The following is a 19,410-nucleotide window of genomic DNA, read 5'->3' on the forward strand; positions in this document are numbered from 1 at the left end:
TAAAACTGTTTTATAAAATAATTTTAGTACCCGGAATAGATCCAAAATTTAGAAGTTTTATTTTGAAAATATAAATGTGAAATTTGATTTCAGTGAATTTTTCTGAGTTGGAAAATGTACCTTTTCGAAAAGATTTTTGTAAAAATGCGTACTGGGGCTTAAGCTGGCAGTACCGGCTCTAGACTGTCCAGTATCACGTATTTTGGAAAATAATATTTAGAAAATTGGTTTATTATTTTGAAAGGACAAAAAATAATTTAGAATTAAAAACCAGGCACTAATCTTAAAGGTTTTGGCTCAAAGTGGGCCAAACGAACTAAAAACACTTAACGGGTTGGACCAGGCCCAAGTGGGCCCAAGTCCAACATATATAACCCTCATTAAATGAGGTTTTTAGCTTATTCCACCCTCATTTGAAGGAGGGGGCGCGGCTGAGTTGAGAGGAGAGGGAGAAGAAAGAGTACTATTCACTCTCACCTTCTTTTGCTTGTAACTTGAGCTACGGACCTCTGATTGACGAGTCGTTTGTGGCCACACGAAGATCTTCTCGAGCTCTACGTTTCTATCCAAAGAAACCTGGTAAGAAATCGCGTCTCTCTTCCCAGTTTTGTGCCCTAGATTTCTGTATTTTTGAGGTTATGGTTTTGAGTAGATTTTGTGGTTTTGGTTGTTTAGGTGATCTCTAGTAGCGGATAAATGTTGGATTTTACCTCTAATCATGTTGGGTAAAGTAAAGTTTCACTAAACCCTTGTATTTAGTTGTTTTGTGTATCTTAGGTTTTGATTTTGGTATATATATGTGATGTTAGATTGAGTTTTGGTGTTTGTTGGAGTTGGTTGAGGCTTTGGATCAAGTTTGGTGGCTTCGTTTTGGTGTTGGTTGCGTTTGGGAATCGGCCATGGTATGGTTTTAGTTTTTTTTATGTAATATGTAATGTTTCTGGACACTTAGACTAGTTGACCCTAAGATAGGATTGAATGTTGTGGGTGTATGAGTAATTATATGTGAATTGATGTTAATTGTTGGTGTATGGAATTATTGTGGATGATGATGATTGTTGGAGGTTATTGATGTTGATGAGTATTGATGATGATTATTTATATTGATGGATAATGAGAAGTTTGAGAAATTAAGGTGATGAGTTAATGTAAAATATTTATGGTGGGTTGGAATAAAAGATATTGATGATTATGATGTTTGATGACATATACTGATGATGATTTTGATTGTTGATTGTTGTGGTTGTTGAGAATTGTTGGGTATCATTGGTGTTGATGAGTTTTATGATGGATTTGGTTAATGATGGATAGGGTTTGATAATGATTATTGGAATTTATGAGGATTTGTTTTGGTTGTTGAGGTTGTTGTTGATTGATTATGATTATGAGTGTGGATTTATGATTAAGTAGAAAAATATGGATTTAGTAGTGAGATATGGTATAATGGTTGAGTAATTTAAGTGAAATTGAGAAGAATGATATGAAGAAGTAATGTGTTGTGTGTGGTAGTGGTTTATGATGATTGGGTAGATTTTGATTTGGTTTTGAATGGAAAGTTGGTTAAAATGGAGGTTTTGAGGCTTTTGGGTAAACGTTGGTTTTTAGTGAACTTTGTTTGATCATAACTTTTGCCTCAGTTTTCAAAATTGATTGAAAATTCGTTAGAATGAAAGCTTATTGAAAACCCTTTAAATTGATATAAAGTTTACCAAATTTGAAATTTTTTAGAGGAAGCTATGATTATTCAAAGTTGGTGTTAAAAATCTGAAATTCAGCAAAGTTGCAGAATTTCAGGATTTTCTGATATGTGTGCACGCACAGCCTTGTGCGCACGCACAACCCTGAAAAAATTCTATTCTGTGCGGACGCACAGACCTGTGCGTACGCACAGGCAGGGAAAATGGCTCTGGTAGCAGCGCTAGCATAGGTTGTGCGTGTGCACATCAATGAAGAATTACGACCTGTGCGGACGCACAACCCTGTGCGCACGCACAAGTCGGGAAGGGACGTCTGTTAGGGGCGCTCGCACAACTTGTGCGAGTGAACAGACTTTATAAACTTTAGTACCTGTGCGTACGCACACCCCTGTGCTTACGCACACCCCTGTGCTTACGCACACCCCTGTGCTTACGCACACCCCTGTGCTTACGCACACTTTCAACATCTCCCTGGGCGTGCGCATGCACACCCCTGTGCGGATGCACATGCCCTGTTTCATAAATTTAAACTTTGTTTTCAACTATTTCAACTTCCCAACAAGGTTGTAAGCTTCTATAACACCATTTTAAGGCTTTTGGGCTCGATTTGAGTATAGGAATAAGGGAAATAGGCTAAGAGTTTTAGTTGATGATTATTTTGAAAAGTTAGAGAACGGATGCTTAGGTTTCTGGTGTACTGAGGATGGGTTTGGTAGAGTATGAAGTAAGAAAGACATATGAATTGGGAAATTGACGAACTAGTGAGTTCAAAATGGAAAATCATGGATAGATGATGGTTGTGATGAGTTGAGAAATTGGAAATGGATGAGCATGGTTGATGGAATGAGAATGAGTGGAAGTGTGCTTTTAAGGAGTGGCCTCTGAGTTTGATTTCGTAATAATAATATGCATTGCTATCCGTCGTAGGGGCTGTGGTAGTATCCCACATACATTCGGATGTGAGGCTTGGCGTTGAGCTTCTCACTCATTTTGATTGCTCTAGAGGAAGGTGGTAGGGCACGCATCCCTCGGAATATTTCCCTCTGAAAAGAGAAGGTGGTAGAGCACGTTCCCTCGTAATTTTTCTCCTGAGCATGGGTTTCTCTTTGATTGCAAGGTGGTAGGGCACTAACCCACGGAATCATGCGACAACCAGAGGAAGGTGGTGGGGCACGCTCTCTCGAAATATTTCCCTCTGAAAAGAGAAGGTGGTAGGGCACTCTCCCTTGGAATTTTCCTCCTTATGTGCAATAGAGAGACTAATCCAGGAGTTGTCGACCGGATTTGCTGTCGGGTTTGGCACAATAACCGACATGTGATATCACAGCCAATAGGGCAGATATTCATCATATGCATCTTCTATATGCTTGCTTGCTTTGTTTACTTGAGTTTGCCTAATTGTATAATCTGCCTACTTGCTTCTTGAATTACTTGCTATATATGAATATTACCTGTGTATTATTTGCTTGTTTTATCTGTGTTTGTCTGGTGTTGAGGAGGTTAGGTAGGTGGTGCCGATGGGATCGCACGGAGGTTATGTTGGAAAAGGCTGTGGGATACAGCGATGTGATTAGTATTATTTAGAACTCCCTTAAGTTTAGATAACCCGGTTTATGGTTTAAGTTCTTTATTTATTTATTTTGTTCTAAGCTTGAATATCCGTATGTGATGTGAAGTTCTAGGATTGCCTTCGGTGTCCCGGAGCCTTACATCTTACATCATTGGACACTATTACCATACTGAGAACCTCCGGTTCTCATTCCATACGTTGTTGTTGTTTTTCAGATGCATGTCGTAATCTACGTCGGTGAGATTGTAGATATGGTGACAGAGCGAAGTATGGTTCGTTCCTCGTTTATTTCTGTTTTACTTTCGTCATAGTATTCTCTCACCTTTTGTATATTTATCTGTATGGCCTTAGAGGCTTATTTGAGATATATGTTGTATAAGTTGTTTTAATTCTAAAACACTGTATTTCTCTATTTGTAACTAGTCGGCTTAAACTCCGCAAGCTGCGGGTAGTTCCCTATGATTTATTATAATATTATATCTATATATGTTTTATTCTCTTACATCTATACCTTGTAGCTTGTGCCTTAGCTTCGTGTGAACGTTTCGCGCTTTTGTAATTCTGTTTTTGAGCTTAATCCTTCATCAGACTTCTAGAATATATTACTTCCTTCTATATAAATAGGTATAAGCCTTAGAACTGTCGTAACCTCTGATTATTCTTTGCTTTACGGCTAGAGGTAAAGTTTAGGGTAATTGGGGTATTACATATGCATCATATTTGGTTGCTGCATTCTCTATGTTTGTGATTGCTTACTTGTACGTGTGTTTGTATTTTGTCTCTGCTTCTTGTATTTTGTGCTTGGTTAATGGTTACTATTCTGCTATATACTTGTGCTTGTACTTGTTTGTGTGACTTGTCGACTTAACTGCGCGAAGTCTTAGACTTAGGTTGCGAAATCCCTTAGGTTTTCTTGTGTTGTACCCTACTGGGAACCTTAGGTTCTCACCTCATACTTTCCTATTCCGTAGATCCAAACTGACGAGATCTTCTTTGAGTTTTCAGTCTTGGGACTAGCGAACAGCAGTAGCGTTACCGGAGGATCAGAGCGACTTCTCTTACTTCCACACAATACTTCTGTGTTTTTTCAGCTATCCGAGATTGATGACTAGCAGTAGTTATAATAATAGCAGTAGAAGTAACAGTCTTTGCCCTCGTTCTGTATAGACTTTTAGAGGACTAGGTGCTTTTGTAATTACCTATGTAAACAAGTTAGAATGGGTCCCAAACTAGAGTGAATCTTGTGAGTCGAGGTTTGTTAGTATAAAGATAGAATCTGTAAATATTTTTATTAATAAGAAATGACGCAACCCAATGTGAATCATGATGTACTAAATGAGCCTTCAGACATATATGTATGATATTATTATGTTTTCTGTATTTTCTATGCATCATGTATATATTATCTATTTAATTATTATCTATTTCGTTATATCTATATATCTGACACGTGATCTCGACTAGCACTACAAGCTCATATGTATATATTTAATATAAGGTCTAGAGTCTCTAAAAAAAGTCATGTAGTAGCGTCTGACGACTAACAATAATTATAACGTGTTAGAAGTTGAGTCGTTACAGTTTTCATAAAAGTCTTTTTGCAAATCACAAAATACTTGGTCGTAGGAAAAGTATGGTCCCACTTGACTTAGTGACACGTGGCAAATCTCTAATTTCTCGCCATTTACATGATGCCAGCTCCTCCCTGACACCTGCGACGTGTCGTTGTCACAGCTTCTTGCTGATTCCAAGATGCCACGCGTTTATCATCTGCTACGACCATTCCATTGCATATTACCAAAAAACCGAACCGATATAAAGAATAATTTACATCGTATAAACGTTTCCTAATATTTGTTAGCCCAAAGAAAAAAGTTAATTTTGACTTCTCATACAACATTCCTTTTATATAGGTGACGTAATGAAGTATGAGAGCATGAGTTTTTACCAGAAGGAAATCTCACTGTTTTTATTTTCTTTAAAAAATATAAAAAATAAAAATTTTAAGTGCTTTTCAATTCCTTAATGGAAATTGACTGGTAGGTAGGCTCCAAAGTCCAAACATTGGCAAAATAAAAGTCCACAAAAATTGAGACATGATGAGAATTTTGCTTTTGAAACCAAACCTTTGTGGCTTTTACACTTTCACACACTATATCTATATTCTCCTCATTTTTTTTATTTGTTTTTCTATGTGTATAAATGAGTCTACTCTAAGTCTCCCACTCAACACAAAACAATAATAAATAATCTTATGATTATTAGTCATTACAATTAGTAAAACATAGAAATTATAGAACTCCATCATCATCATCATGATGTCCAACAAATTGGTCACCTTCTTCATCACCTTGGTTCTTCTTCTTAGCTTCATCAGCTTAATCCATGCATCTCGTCCTAACTTTGCGTCACTCAATGGATTCTCTTCATTAAATAAGGTAATTAATTAATTAATTAATTAATTAATTCAGATGCCTTCTCAATTCTCTTATTAATTATTGAAACTATGAAATAAATATATAAATTATTCTAATTCTTAAATTATTATATATATATATATATATATATATATATATATATATATATATATATATATATATATATATAGTATTTATTGAGTCTGAAGGCAGGCATATTCTAATTCTTTTATAAAAAATTAAAACTATGAAAATTGTTATTATTATTGATCTTTATTTATTTTCTTATTATTACTTTGGGTTCATCATAACACTGGCTACTTTATAATTGATTATTGGGGGTGTGAGAATAATTTAAATTTCCTTTTGAATGGAAGGATATTATTGTTGGTACTAAAGAAGCAAAAATGGAAGGTTTGGAAGAATATGAGAAGAGTTGTGATGAAGGAACTACTTCTGATAATGAAGAATGCTTGATGAGAAGGACCCTAGTTGCTCATACAGATTATATCTACACTCAGAAGCATCATCCAAAACCTTAATTAAAATAAACTAGAATCATCATATATATCAATCAAACAAGAATAAATGGGAACAAAAAGAATCCATATATAAATATATAGTTATTTGTGTGTGTCATTCAGGTGCATATCTATACATATTCGTCTCTTGTTCATAGATAAATATATTTTGTTTTGATTTTCATTTTCCACATGTAATGTATGTATGTATGTATGTATGTATGTATGTATGTATGTATGTATGTATGTATTATTATTATTATTATTATTATTATTATTGTAAGAATATGCAAATAATATATATAGAAGAACAGATGATTGTGTTTTTACTATAAGAAACATACTAAAGTGAACAAAAAATCAAAATTTTTAAAAATAAAAATATCTATAACTCAGTTAAAAAATAATTCAAAATTCAAAACCAATAAAACTCATACTTAGTATGTTTCATATTGGATTATATTTTTGTTTAGCAATTTACTATAATATATTGGCTGAATTTTGATTGTTATAGTATTGATTCTTTAACTTTATTTTTTTAATGGTTAAATAATAAATATAAGGAGTTAGAGAGTTAAACTTTCCTTTTACATATCAAAAGGCCTTTAAATAACCGTCGTAAAACTGTTAAAAAACTGTCGCTATTTTTCGCTTCTCTTAACGAAAATATCTTTAAATTAAAACTAAACAAACACTTAAACGTAAATAAACCGTTAAATTAACCAGTCGAAAGAGCATAATAATTCTACTAAATCATAAGCTTCAAGAGTCAAGACCCTTCTTCTCAAGCAAGCAACAAATAATGGCACCAATCAATCATTCAGCACTAATAACCACAACAAATCTGAAGTAACATTCCACAAGATTAAACACTTTAATTAATCATATACTATATTATGAAATTACATATAAACTGCTAATAAATATATATAATTAAATGATTATATATCATACAAATATTAGAACAATCACTAATAATTTAGAACGAGAGCTAGACAATATATTACAATACATAATTAGTAGATCATTTCTGATCGTAAAAAATTTAAGCATTAATAATTTTAGTCATAAAATATATAAACTAACTCGATATTCATTAAATTCCAGTACAAGTATTCAAGCTAAGAAACTATAATTCAAATAAATGACATAATTTTTCTATACTCACCTAGATTTAAATGTCCTTATTTTTGATAAAAAAAAATCAGTATAAGTATTCAAAATGTTGTCAATACCAGCTATATAACGAATTAGACATTTGAATTAGTTTATATATCTTTATCTTTAAAATTGTTGATACTTACATTTTTTATATAAAAAATACTTTATTAAAAAAAAAACATAATAATAACATCTCTTCATTCAATGTCGAATGTCCTTCTCATAAATATAAAACTCATGACTCATCAGATTTTATTAACAAAAGAGGTGAAAACAATCACTTCTTTTCAATCTACAGTAGTTTAGCAATTAATATAAAAAAATGTTAATTAAGCACTACTGCACTAGTACTATACTAATACTAATCAAGTGCTAATAAGACCAAAGTTGGTGAGTGACCACAAGAGAGAGAATTAGACACTAAAATCCATGGTTTTCGAGTCAAACAAAGTCAACAGTTATGAGACAACAATTAGTGGTTCTCGTGATTAACATTATAGTAGCATTAAGTTTACTATTATAGATTACTGAATTTTCAAAATGTAACATCATAATTTGTTTTCTATCTTAAAAAATCAAACCCTCAAATGTAACTATCATTTGTCCAACACCTAACTCTGATGATGCACAAAAGTAAAGGGAAGTGTCAAACACGGCTCTATTATTTTGTCAACACTTTCATATAATGTTTTGTCCCTTGGGAAAAATCAAACTCATTTTAAAAATGTGAGGAATCTAAGTACTATCGTTTTTCTTTTCCTTTAATTATTCAACAAAGATTTGGATGGTGGTTTCTTTTTAATTTTTTTTTACTTTTAGTTCTTATATCTAAATATTACCTAAATCAATACTTCTTACTAATTTTGGTAAAATAGAACATTTTTAATAATTAACTTATTCTAATCGTCTTTTAGAATAATTTTTCTTATATATTTTATTTTTTTAAATAATTATTGCTGCTTAACTTCAACTTGTGAATAGTAGCTGATTATTTTTGTCTATTCCAATGTTGAAAGACTTGTTCCAAGTTGTGCCGAATATCAATAACAACTCGAAGTATAAGTAGGTGTTTTTATTTAAAGATTTGTCGTTGACCAATAAATTATTAGATATACAAGATGGAATTTAAATTTTTAATACTTCTTTAAGCAGACTAATGAATTAACTACTAATAAATTAACCAAATTTAGTTTCTAATTAGTTAATTAGTTAATTATCAAACCAACAGTTTCTTCCTTCTTCTTCTTCTTTTTTTTTTGGATTTTTTCTTGCATAACCATGAAGTGTGAATAAAGCCAAGCCTTATCCTACTAACTTCTTATAATTGCCAAATGAACAAAAAAACAACCTTCTCACTAGAAAATGGGGCTACGTAGTCTAAACTATTTTGGGTTGCATATGTTTATTTTAATAGGGACTCGGCCCAAATCATAAACATAGAGAAAAACTTGTCTCAAACTAACAATAGCTGTACCCAAAAAAAAAAATTAAGCCCCATCAAAATACCAAAAAAAAAATAATCGATGCGGACTATACTAATTTTTTTGTCTATCTTAAAAAAAAAATCAAAACTTTCTAAGGACAAAGAAATTGACAAATTCTTTTCCAGTATTACTATTATTATTTTGCATGAATCATTGATTTGATTCATTTATAATTGCATATGAACATACTTTTTGTGTTTCGGCCCAGCTCAATAAGGGTTATGGGTTCGTTTACAGACCACCAACTCGTCGGGTACTCGACCCGCATTTAGAGGTGACCTACATGCCACCTCATATCCTGTTGAGAAGATCTGAACAACTAGCGAAAACTTTCAAGTGGACGAACCTAAAATAAAGAACTCATCCGAACACATAATATAAATAAGGAGGGATCTATTCTTCTTAAAAAATACGTCACATTTTATCCTAACTAGCTGTTGTATTGTATGAACATTGACTTTAGTATCGGAGTATCTTTGTAGGTGGTCTCATCCGCTGACCCACCGACGACTCAAACAACTCTTCTCCTTGTAGAGTTCCCATTTGTAAGTCCAAATTCCTCTTCATAACTAGTTGTTCCAGACCTGACTTCATTCGAACCGCTATTCACCTGAACAACCAAACATTATAGAGTCTATTATTTTTACCAAGTATTTAAAATTAACTCAGAACTTATAAATGATAATAGCATCCATATGATGTGTGTGCCTGCGTGGTGTCACTATTACAATTTAAATGATCAAATTAAGTTATAAAATTATATATATATATATAAAATTAGAAATCAAGTTAGTAAGAAAAAATATGAGAGGTCTAGACATTTATAATGTGTGATAATTAATTACTAACCACCATGTGATTAATGCTTTTCCTTTGCATGGAGTTATGATATTATATTTGATGTTAAATATGATGTGCATTAGTAACTAACTCGCCATCTATTATTCTATGAGTGGGTAGGAAAAACTCAATAGTATTTGAGTGGAGTTAACGATATATGACAAATTCTTAGTCCTCCCAAAAATAAAAAAATCATATAATTCGCCTTATTTCAAAATTCAAAAATTAAAGTACCGAGTGCCTCATCTCTTTATGTTTGGTAAATAGAAAAAAATATATACTTGTTGTTTTTAGTTTTACAAAGGTAGGGTTTTAGAATACTTATAAAAATAACTTTCAAAACCAATTTATGTTTTTTAAAGTAAAAAATTTTAATATAACCTTATATTAATGAATATTTAATTGATTATTTTTTTATTACATTACTACAAATTCAATATAAAAAAATTAATGTCTATTTAAACATTATAATTCTATTTTCAATGGATTAATTAAATTGTGAATTTCATTTGTTTATTATTCAGTTACTTTCTCTATCCTTAAAATATTTAAATAAGATCTAAGTGAATATATCAACTTTGGTGTGAAAAAGAAATCCAGTTCTCTCTTATTATATATGTATGAATTTCCTGTATAAGAGAAATTATAAGGTGATTAATTATTATACACAACCTATAAATATAAAGTTCACAACCATAAAATAAGAGACTCTGGTTAGAATTAGTTGGAAATTGGAATGAAAAATTTGAGTTTGGTTCAGTGGCCCTGTCACTCTCAAACCTATTAAGGAAGGTGACACATTATTGTTTCAAATTTGAAATATGCATGAATTGATTGCCATAAATTCTATTCAAATAAATGGAGAGACATAACAACAGTCTCCAGATTTTGACCAAACCTAAACCCACCTCATCCAGATTCTTTCACCATGACCATTTACCTTTTCTCCAAAGGACAAATATTATTATTATTATTATTATTATTATTATTATTATTATTATTATAACAAACTTGTCTTTATTTTTTAGACTTTAACTAGCCTACATATTAAAGTTATTATTATTTTATATTTTTTTATAAATAATTAAAGTATTAAAGTGTAATATGAAAAAAAAGGATATGCTTGTGACCTTTGGCCTCATCCACCTTCAATAAAATAAGATAAAATCTATCTTTATTTGTTAAATGTCTAAATTTTTGGACTTATTAGTCATGTGTCTCTTATTATTTGTATTTATAAATTTTCAGTTGATTTTCTTGAAAATAAATTCCTTGTAATGTTTGAGGCAATTTAACCAAAAATAATATCCAATTGTGAAATATTCATGATTCTATTCTAAATTTCTTTCCTTTCTATTTTCTAAGAGATTAATTCTTTAATTTCTCTTTTGTTACACGAATTTTATGAGTATGCTTTTATTTTGCCTTTATCAGAAAATCTTACTAATCAAAAAATAAAACAGACTATTGTGCTTGAATTTGAGACCTTTAAGAAAAATCGTTAGGTTCTTCCATATTTAAACATAAATGATATTTAAGGAAAAGATTAAAGGGAGAACTAACTAGGAATCTTCACAACATTGAAATTTTTATTGCAATTGTTATAAAGACAAATTCAAATGAATTGACCATTAAGTAATTACCACCATGGATAAGATTAAAGTGGGGCACTAAAATATCATTTTTTCTATAATGTCACAACTCAAATTCCCATCATCTTATTTAGTTTATTTTTTTATTTTTTTTCCCTCAACGCCACACAAGACACAACATTATCTGCTGAATTGACCAGTTTGAATATTGGAATCAATGACAGCTAGTATGCTGCTGATTTCAATTCCAACTAGATTAAAGTTTCTCTAAGATTAATAAAAATGTGTAAAAATAAAATGGAAGAAATCTGAGTTTAAAAAAGCTATGAACAATAGTTGGGTGTATATGAACTGACTTAAAGGACAAGCATACAAGTAAATAAGGTGAAAACTAGGGACATTAGACTAGTGAGCATGGACGTAAGCACCAAAATTTTAAAGACATAATTGAAGATTCCTAAACTACTATGAAAGCATGTTCTATTTCATACATGATTTTCCTTATTTAAAGTTTGAAAGAGATAAGACTAAGAAGGAACTCCACCACCTTTCACTTATTGGTATGCTCATGTCCCTTTGTCTTGGGGTCCTCCTTGATTGCTTGAGTCCCCATTTCCTTTGCGCTTCCCGATCAGATTTTTCCAGAAACCAGCATCATCCATCTTCTTCGTTAATGCTTCCTTTTGCTGTTTCACCTTCTCCTCTTCTTGTTCTGTTAAGTCCTTGCGGACTGCCTCATAACTTGGAATGGCAGGGTGCAAGTTATGCATATGCCCAGTCATATAAGTTAACTTGGCCTGAGTGTTTGTGCTAAATTCTTCCCGATGCAGTTGCCTTCCTTCGTTAAGTACACTGAATTCGTTGAATACTTTCATTTAGGCTATCTGGCGTTGGTTGAGTTCTTGAAGGTGTTTGTCTTGGCTCTCTTGCCTTTCAGTCACTTGATTGATGGCTTGGGTGAGCTGGGAGTAATGCTCCTGTTGCAACTCCATTTGCTGTTTCTGCCACTCTCTTTGTTGATCCATCCAACCAGAAAGTAGTTCTTCTTGACGATCTATCCTTTGAGATTGAACATGCAGTTGTTGTTCTTGTCCCTCCATATATCTCCTTAGCAAATCCTCAATGGCTCCTTGAATGTGAAACAGATTTATGTTGGTTGGATCATATTGCCCTTCTTGCTGGTACCCTGTTTGTTGGGGTTTTTCTTGGTGAAGTTCTTCTTGGTGAGGTTCTTCTTGGTGAGGCTCTTCTTGTGCAGTTCTTTTCCCTATCTGAGGTCTTCTTTGTTGTTGCGCTGGAGGGTAACTAATCTCCCAGGATTTACCCACTGTGGATTGTTATCTTCGAATACCACCTTGGCTTTCATGCATAATCAAAGGATGGTGCTGGGATACCAAAGTCTAGCACCCGGATCATTCTTCTCGGCTGAATCCTGGATCCCTTCAGCTATGATTTCGTGCACATTGATGTCCCCACACTGTACTAAGCAATGTACCATGGTAGCTCGAGCAATATTGACCTCAGAATTATTTGCGGCCGGAAGGATAGACCTTCTTTCAAGCTCAAACCACCCCTTGGCTTTCGGGATGAGGTCTCCTCTCCTAATGAACCGCGACCTCTTATCCGAATATCTTTCCTAATCAGATCCTATCACACATATATCATTCACTATTTCTTCAAGTTCATCTTCGTCGGGGGCATTGCTTATTCTTACTTGATAACTGAGCTCATCAAAATGTGGCGATTTCAGCTGAAGAGTCCTTGTTATAGCATTGGGGCTGAAATCCACCTCTGTTCCTCTCACGTAGCTTTTGAAGGTAGGGCCCCTCGTACTATCTTCTCTCGCCACATTTGCATAGAACTCCTTGATGAGGTTTGTATTTATCTTTGTCTCTGAATTCGTGAGCTTTTGCCAACCCCTCTGTGCAATCTTCTCTCTAATCTTTGGGCACTTATCCTCGTTGAACTGGAATGTCAACTCGGGGAATATTTTCTTGTTTTTGATTCGTTCATATTGGAGCTCATAGAAGGCGGTCTTGAATCTCCCGGTATCGAAAGGAAGCTGCCCCATAGGTTCCTTCCCTCTTCTCCTCTTAGAGCTCGACGATGCCATGAGTGATGGTTGATATGTTTGCGGCTCACAAGACGTGGCTAGAAAAGTGTGTATGGAACTTTTGGTGGAGGATGAAGTGTGTGTGTTGGAGAGAAGGAAGAGAGATGGATGGGAGTGATGATTGCGTATGGAGAGGTTGTAGAATGGGGATCATTTATATAGAAAGATCATGGGTGTTTGAAGGGTGTGGATTGATGGTGTTGCTTAGTGATGGACGGTTGGGGCTTGGCATTGGATGAGCACAAGGATCATCTCTTTTATGAGGGTATTGGTTCGGTCTCCAAGGCTATCCAACTCCCAATCTTGCATGACAACACTTCCCAAGATACTCCCCTTGAAGCCAAGTGTGTAGTCTACTTGGTATAGTGGCCGAATCTCCCTTCTTTGATTGTCCTATCAAGTACCACCAATACCCTTTTTGATTTTCTATACAAGACAAAAGGGAATGCAAAAAGTCAATTGAATTTTTGGTGGGAAAAAAAATTAAAGTATGAAATAGCTGCTGTTGAATCCTTTTCTTTTTTTTTTTAAAAAATACTAAATACTTTTCATGAATGAAAATCAACCAACCAATTAATTTCCGATGCATGCAATATTGGTAACACCAAACTTGTTTGTGATCATATGGTGTAACAAGATTCGAACAGAATCTCATATCATGAAGTGTGTTCAAGCCTTATTGGTGTGCCTTGAATACCAAACTTATCATGTACTATATGCTGCATGTAGGGATTCTTATATTGTTTGTCGAAGTTAATTTAGAATCTATGAACTTTGCTTTATTACTACTATTAGAGATTAAAGAGAGAGGGTATAGAACATGGGTTGCCTCCCATGAAGCACTTCTTTAGCGTCATTAGCTTGATGTTTGGCCTTTGTCAGGGTGGTTGGTAGTGCTTCAAGTCTTCCCCCCTTGCAGTGAATCTGTTTTCGTTGGCTTTGTTAAGAAGCTCCACATGTTCTAAGGACAAGATTTTATTGATGGTGTACACTGGAGCAGTTGAGATGGAATGGTGGGGAGATGAGGTGGTATAGATGGGAAGTAAGCAGAGACCACTTCATCTCCTGAAGAGAAACCTTCTGTAGGGATCTTCTTATTTTTCCATCCCCTTGGGGCCTTTTTCCTTGTGTCCCTTGATGTCACTTTAATATTTGTGATTTTCTCTTTGAGGAAGATTTTGTTGCTTGTCTCATATGGCTCTGGTGGGTCTGGTTCTTTTTGGATTACACTTGGCTGTTGCTCTTCTGATCACATTGGTTGTTAACCATAGGAGTTCTTAGGTGTGGTGCCTGTGCTCCCTTGTTTGGCTCTTCCATCAGCTCTTTGTTATCATGATCTGCTTCTTGTGAGGGTTTGAAAATATTGAAGGTGAGCTGTTCATCGTGTATTCTCAATACTAGCTCTCCTCGCTCCACATCTATAAGCGCCCTAGCTGTGGCTAAGAATAGCCTTCCCAGAATGATGGGGTGAATGGGGTTCTCTTCCATTTCCAGGATAACAAAGTCTGTGGGGAAGAAGTAGTTCCCAACCTTCACTAACACATTCTCAACCACTCCTATTGCCTGTTTTTGAGTTTTATCAGCCAGTTTGATGATTACGTCTGTGGGTGTTAGCTCATTGATTTGAAGCTTTTTCATGAGGGACAACGGCATTAAGTTGATACTTGCTCCCAGGTCACAGAGTCCTTTATCAAACATTATCTCTCCTATAGCACAGGGAATATTGAAACTCCCTGGATCTTTCTTCTTTGTGGGTGGCTCTATTTGAATGAGAGGACTGCACTCCCTGTTCATCTTTATTGTTTGTCCACCCTTTAATGAACTTTTTTTGGTCAGCAGCTCCTTTATATATTTGATGTAAAAGTGCATTTACTGGAGGGCCTTAATGAATGGTATATTTACCTCAAGAGATGCAAAACATATCGAGGAATCTTGAATACATTCTCCTTGCTACACCACCTTTGAGCCTTTGGGAAAATGGTGCATATGGGTTCAGGATCTCCTCTTTCTTTAGCTCCTCCCTATGTGTGGGTTGCGGTGCATGGTTTCTGTCTTCATGATTTTCCTTTGGACTGTCCTGGAGGTGTTCTGTTTGTGTGTCCACTTCCTCCACACTCATCTCATCACTTGTGGTGATCATCTTGCATTCTTCCCACCTTACTTTCTTTGTTTCTCCTCTTGGGTTCTTCTCTGTGTCACTTGGAAAACCATTAGTGGGTTTGGGAAATTGTTGAGATAGATACCCTACTTGGGACTCCAGCCTCTTGATGGTTTCCCCTTGGTTTTTGATATTGGCTCGCACTTCATCCTTAAACACCTTGTTGTCTTGGACTTCTCTACATATGTCTTCAAGTAGAGTCTCAATTTTGGAAAGTCTATCCTCGATTAGTGATGGTGGTTAAGAAGGGTGGTTAGGTGGGTGTTGATAGGATCTCTGTGAGGTATGTTGGTGAGTTGCATTGTTGTTGGGATTGTGGTTGTGCATCTCTGGTCTTGGCCTTGGTCTTGCTCATTTCCCCACCCAAAGTTACGGTGATTTCCCCATCCAGAATTGTAAGTTTTGGAGTATGGATCATGGATTTGTCTGGGTGAGTTCCCAACATAATTGGCTTGTTCCCAGTCACCTTCTTCTCCTATATTCACTCCTTCTTGAGCTGGTGATGAAGTGATGACTGCTGCAACTTGGTTTTCTTCTACCTTCTTGGTGAGATCTGCTAACTGCTTGGTGATTATCTTATTTTGAGCTAGTAATGCATCCATGTGATTCAGCTCCATTACTCCTTGAGTGTTGCTTCTTTCAGAAGCATAGAAGTAGTCATTCTCAGCTACCGTCTCAATGACATCTATGGCTTCTTCAATGGTTTTCTTCTTATTTAGAGAGCCCCCTGATGAATGGCCTACAACCTTCTTTGACTCATAAGAAAGACCTTCATAGAAAATGTGAAGTTGAACCCATTCATTGAACATGTCTGGTGGGCATCTTCTTGTTAAGTCCTTAAACCTCTCCCAAGCCTCATAGCGAGTTTCGCCATCTTGTTACCTGAAAGTTTGCACTTCAGCTATTAGCCTGTTAATTCTTTGAGGAGGGTAGAATCTTGCCAAAAACTTGTTCACCACATCTTCCCAATTGGTTAAGCTCTCCTTCGGAAAGGATTCCAGCCACTTAGATGCTTTGTCCCTGAGTGAAAAAGGGAACAAAAGCAGCCTATAGACATCCGGATGGACTCCATTAGACTTCACTGTGTCACATATTCTCAGGAAAGTGGTTAGATGTTGATTGGGGTCTTCTTGGGCACTTCCTCCAAATGAGCAGTTGTTCTGAACAAGGGTGATGAGCTGGGGTTTTAATTCAAAGTTGTTGGCATGTTTGGTGGGCTTTTGGATACTACTTCCATAATTTCCTGGGTTTGGATTGATGTAAGAGCCTAGAACTCTCCTCTCTTGCCCAACATAATTTACAGGGCCTTCTTTGGCATGGTTGTGAGCTTCTCCTTCATGGTTGTTTTCCAAGTTCTCCTCCATGTTTGTTTCAAAGTACTCTTCCTCTTCCTCAGCACCAACAACTCTTTTCCCTCTTGCTTCCCTCCTTGATCTATAGAGGGTCCTCTCAGGTTCTGAATCAAAGAAAGTTGAAGCTCTGCCTCTTCTTCCTGTCATACAACTAACAGAGCACACAGCAGGAGATAAAATGAAGTGATTATTCTTGTTAGAGTAATTGTTAGTGTGAGCGGTGCAATTTATCAAACAGTTAGTAGGTTAATGAGCAGAATTGTAAGTGAATTCAAAGAAAAAGAAAATAACGAGGGGATAGGGGGTGAGGAAGAAACTAAATAAACTGAAGGTAAATGACTAGATAAAATAAACAAATAAAAGAAAAATGCTCAATCTAGTGAACTTCCAACTTAATCATTGTTGATACAAAATCAATCCCCAGCAACGGCGCCATAAACTTGATGCACGAAAACTTGTCTCTCAACAAATTTTCCTTCAGCAAGTATACCGAATTATCGTCAAGTAAAAACTCACAATAGAGTGAGGTCGAATCCCACAGGGATTGATTGGTCAAAGAATTTTAGTTGGAAGAGTATGCTAGTTGAGCTAAACAGAAGGTGGTTGATATTGTAGGAAAATTAAATGGCGAGAAAGTAAATGGCAGAAAATAAAGTGCAGAATCTTAAATGGAGATTGGGAGAGATGAACATGGAAATAAATGGCAGAAAGTAAAGAGAATGGGTAAGATCAGAAATGGGGAATTCATTGGGCTTAGGAGATGTTGAATTCTCCGGATCAAGTTCATTCTCATCTCTTCCTCAATCAATGCATTCATTGATCTCCTTGGCAATCGTAAGTGATTGGTTCCCAATTTCTTGGCAATTCAATCTCTCTAAGCTTGAACAATTACCCAATTCCTTGATTTAATTGCTCATGGGAAGAGATGAAGTATGGTCACTGATTATACCACATGTATTTCCAAATCAAAGTGTTGGGAGGATTACATGTCACTATATCTACCCAGACCCCAATTTGGTCCAACATGAGAAAGCATTTCTAGCATGATATCCTCTTTCCTTTTCCAAAGCTCAGAGGAGATCCAATTATGGAGAGTTTCTTTTCCAAGACAACTAACCAATTGAATTAAGATCGAAAGCTTTTTAGCAAATCAAGAGAAAAGAAAGAGGAAGAAGAATGAAAACTATAATTGATCCATCAAATTACAACAGAGCTCCCGAACCCAATGAAAGGAGTTTAGTCGTTCATAGCTCTGGGAATGGAAAATGGAAGAAAAGAATACATGCTTAACTAGAAAATGTAGAAAGTAAATATACAGAGGGTAGTTCTCCAAAGTGCCAAGCTTCTCTATCGTTCAAAACTATTCCTATATATACTACTCTTCTTGATCTTCTAGTGAGGTCTTCAAGTCTTGGATGTGGGCCTTAGATCTTGAGTTAAAGCAAGTACAATCTTCAGTGGGCTCAGCTTGCAGAAAAGTGTAAGTTAGGCATGGGCGTTAGTAGGACGTTAGTGGCGTTAACGCTAAGTGAAAATGTGGGTTCGAGAACGTTAGTGGCAATCACCTTTCTCACTAATGTTCCAACCCCAAAATGGTCCACGTTAACTTCGACGTTAGTGGCACTAACGTGACCACTAACGTTGCCTCACGATCCTTCACAAATGTTATTGGGAATCACCTTTTCCAGTAACGTTACATCGTTCCCCCTTTCCCCACGTTAGAGTTCACGTTAACTAGGTTAACATGGCTCTTAACGTGGGGGATAAACCACTATTTTATGGTTTATCTTGTTCTTAATTGAGTGGATTTTATCAATCTTTCATACACTTATTCATACTATTCGCATGTTTTACATTCTCCTTCCTGATTTTGTGCTATGACTGAAAACATGATTTTGGGTCTTAATTTAGCTAATCTTAATCCTCTCTTATTACCATTCGATGCCTTGATATGTGTGTTAAGTGATTTCAGAGATTACAGACCAGGAATGACTTAGAGGATAGAAAGGAAGCATGCAAAAGTGGAAGGAATACAAGAAGTTGAAAGAACTGCAAAGCTGTCAGGCTGACCCTCTCGCACTAAAATGACTATAACTTGAGCTACAGATGCCTAAATGACGCGGTTCCAATTGCGTTGGAAAGCTAACGTCCAGGGTTTCGATTTAATATATAATGTGCTATAGTGGCCGTACAGATAGGCGACGCGAACGCGCGCTCCACACCAACGTGTCGCATCTGTGAAAATCAGCATGACAGATTTCATATCCAGCGAATTCTGGGCTATTTCTGGCCCAGTTTCAAGCCCATAAAACACAGATTAAAGGCTCCAAAGTGGAGGAATGAAGGAGGGATGACTCATAATTCACTTCATAATTTAGATGTAGTTTTTAGAGAGAGAGAGGCCTCTCTCTCCTCTCTCTTAGGATTAGGATTAGGATTAGGATTTTTATAATTTAGGAATAATTTTTCTTCATCTCAGGCTCAATGTTCTTCAATTTATTTTCT

At 35.3% G+C, this 19,410-nt stretch overlaps 1 long non-coding RNA gene across 1 annotated transcript; it reads left to right on the plus strand.

Moving 5' to 3' along the window:
* The first annotated feature begins 5,414 nt into the window (after positions 1-5,414).
* LOC112743447 (uncharacterized) lies at positions 5,415-6,389 on the plus strand. Its single transcript, XR_003171942.3, has 2 exons — positions 5,415-5,705; positions 6,062-6,389. It is a non-coding gene; the product is annotated as an uncharacterized lncRNA (long non-coding RNA).
* Positions 6,390-19,410: the final 13,021 nt, after the last annotated feature.

Source organism: Arachis hypogaea, chromosome 2 (assembly GCF_003086295.3).
Source record: "Arachis hypogaea cultivar Tifrunner chromosome 2, arahy.Tifrunner.gnm2.J5K5, whole genome shotgun sequence".
NCBI lineage: Eukaryota > Viridiplantae > Streptophyta > Magnoliopsida > Fabales > Fabaceae > Arachis > Arachis hypogaea.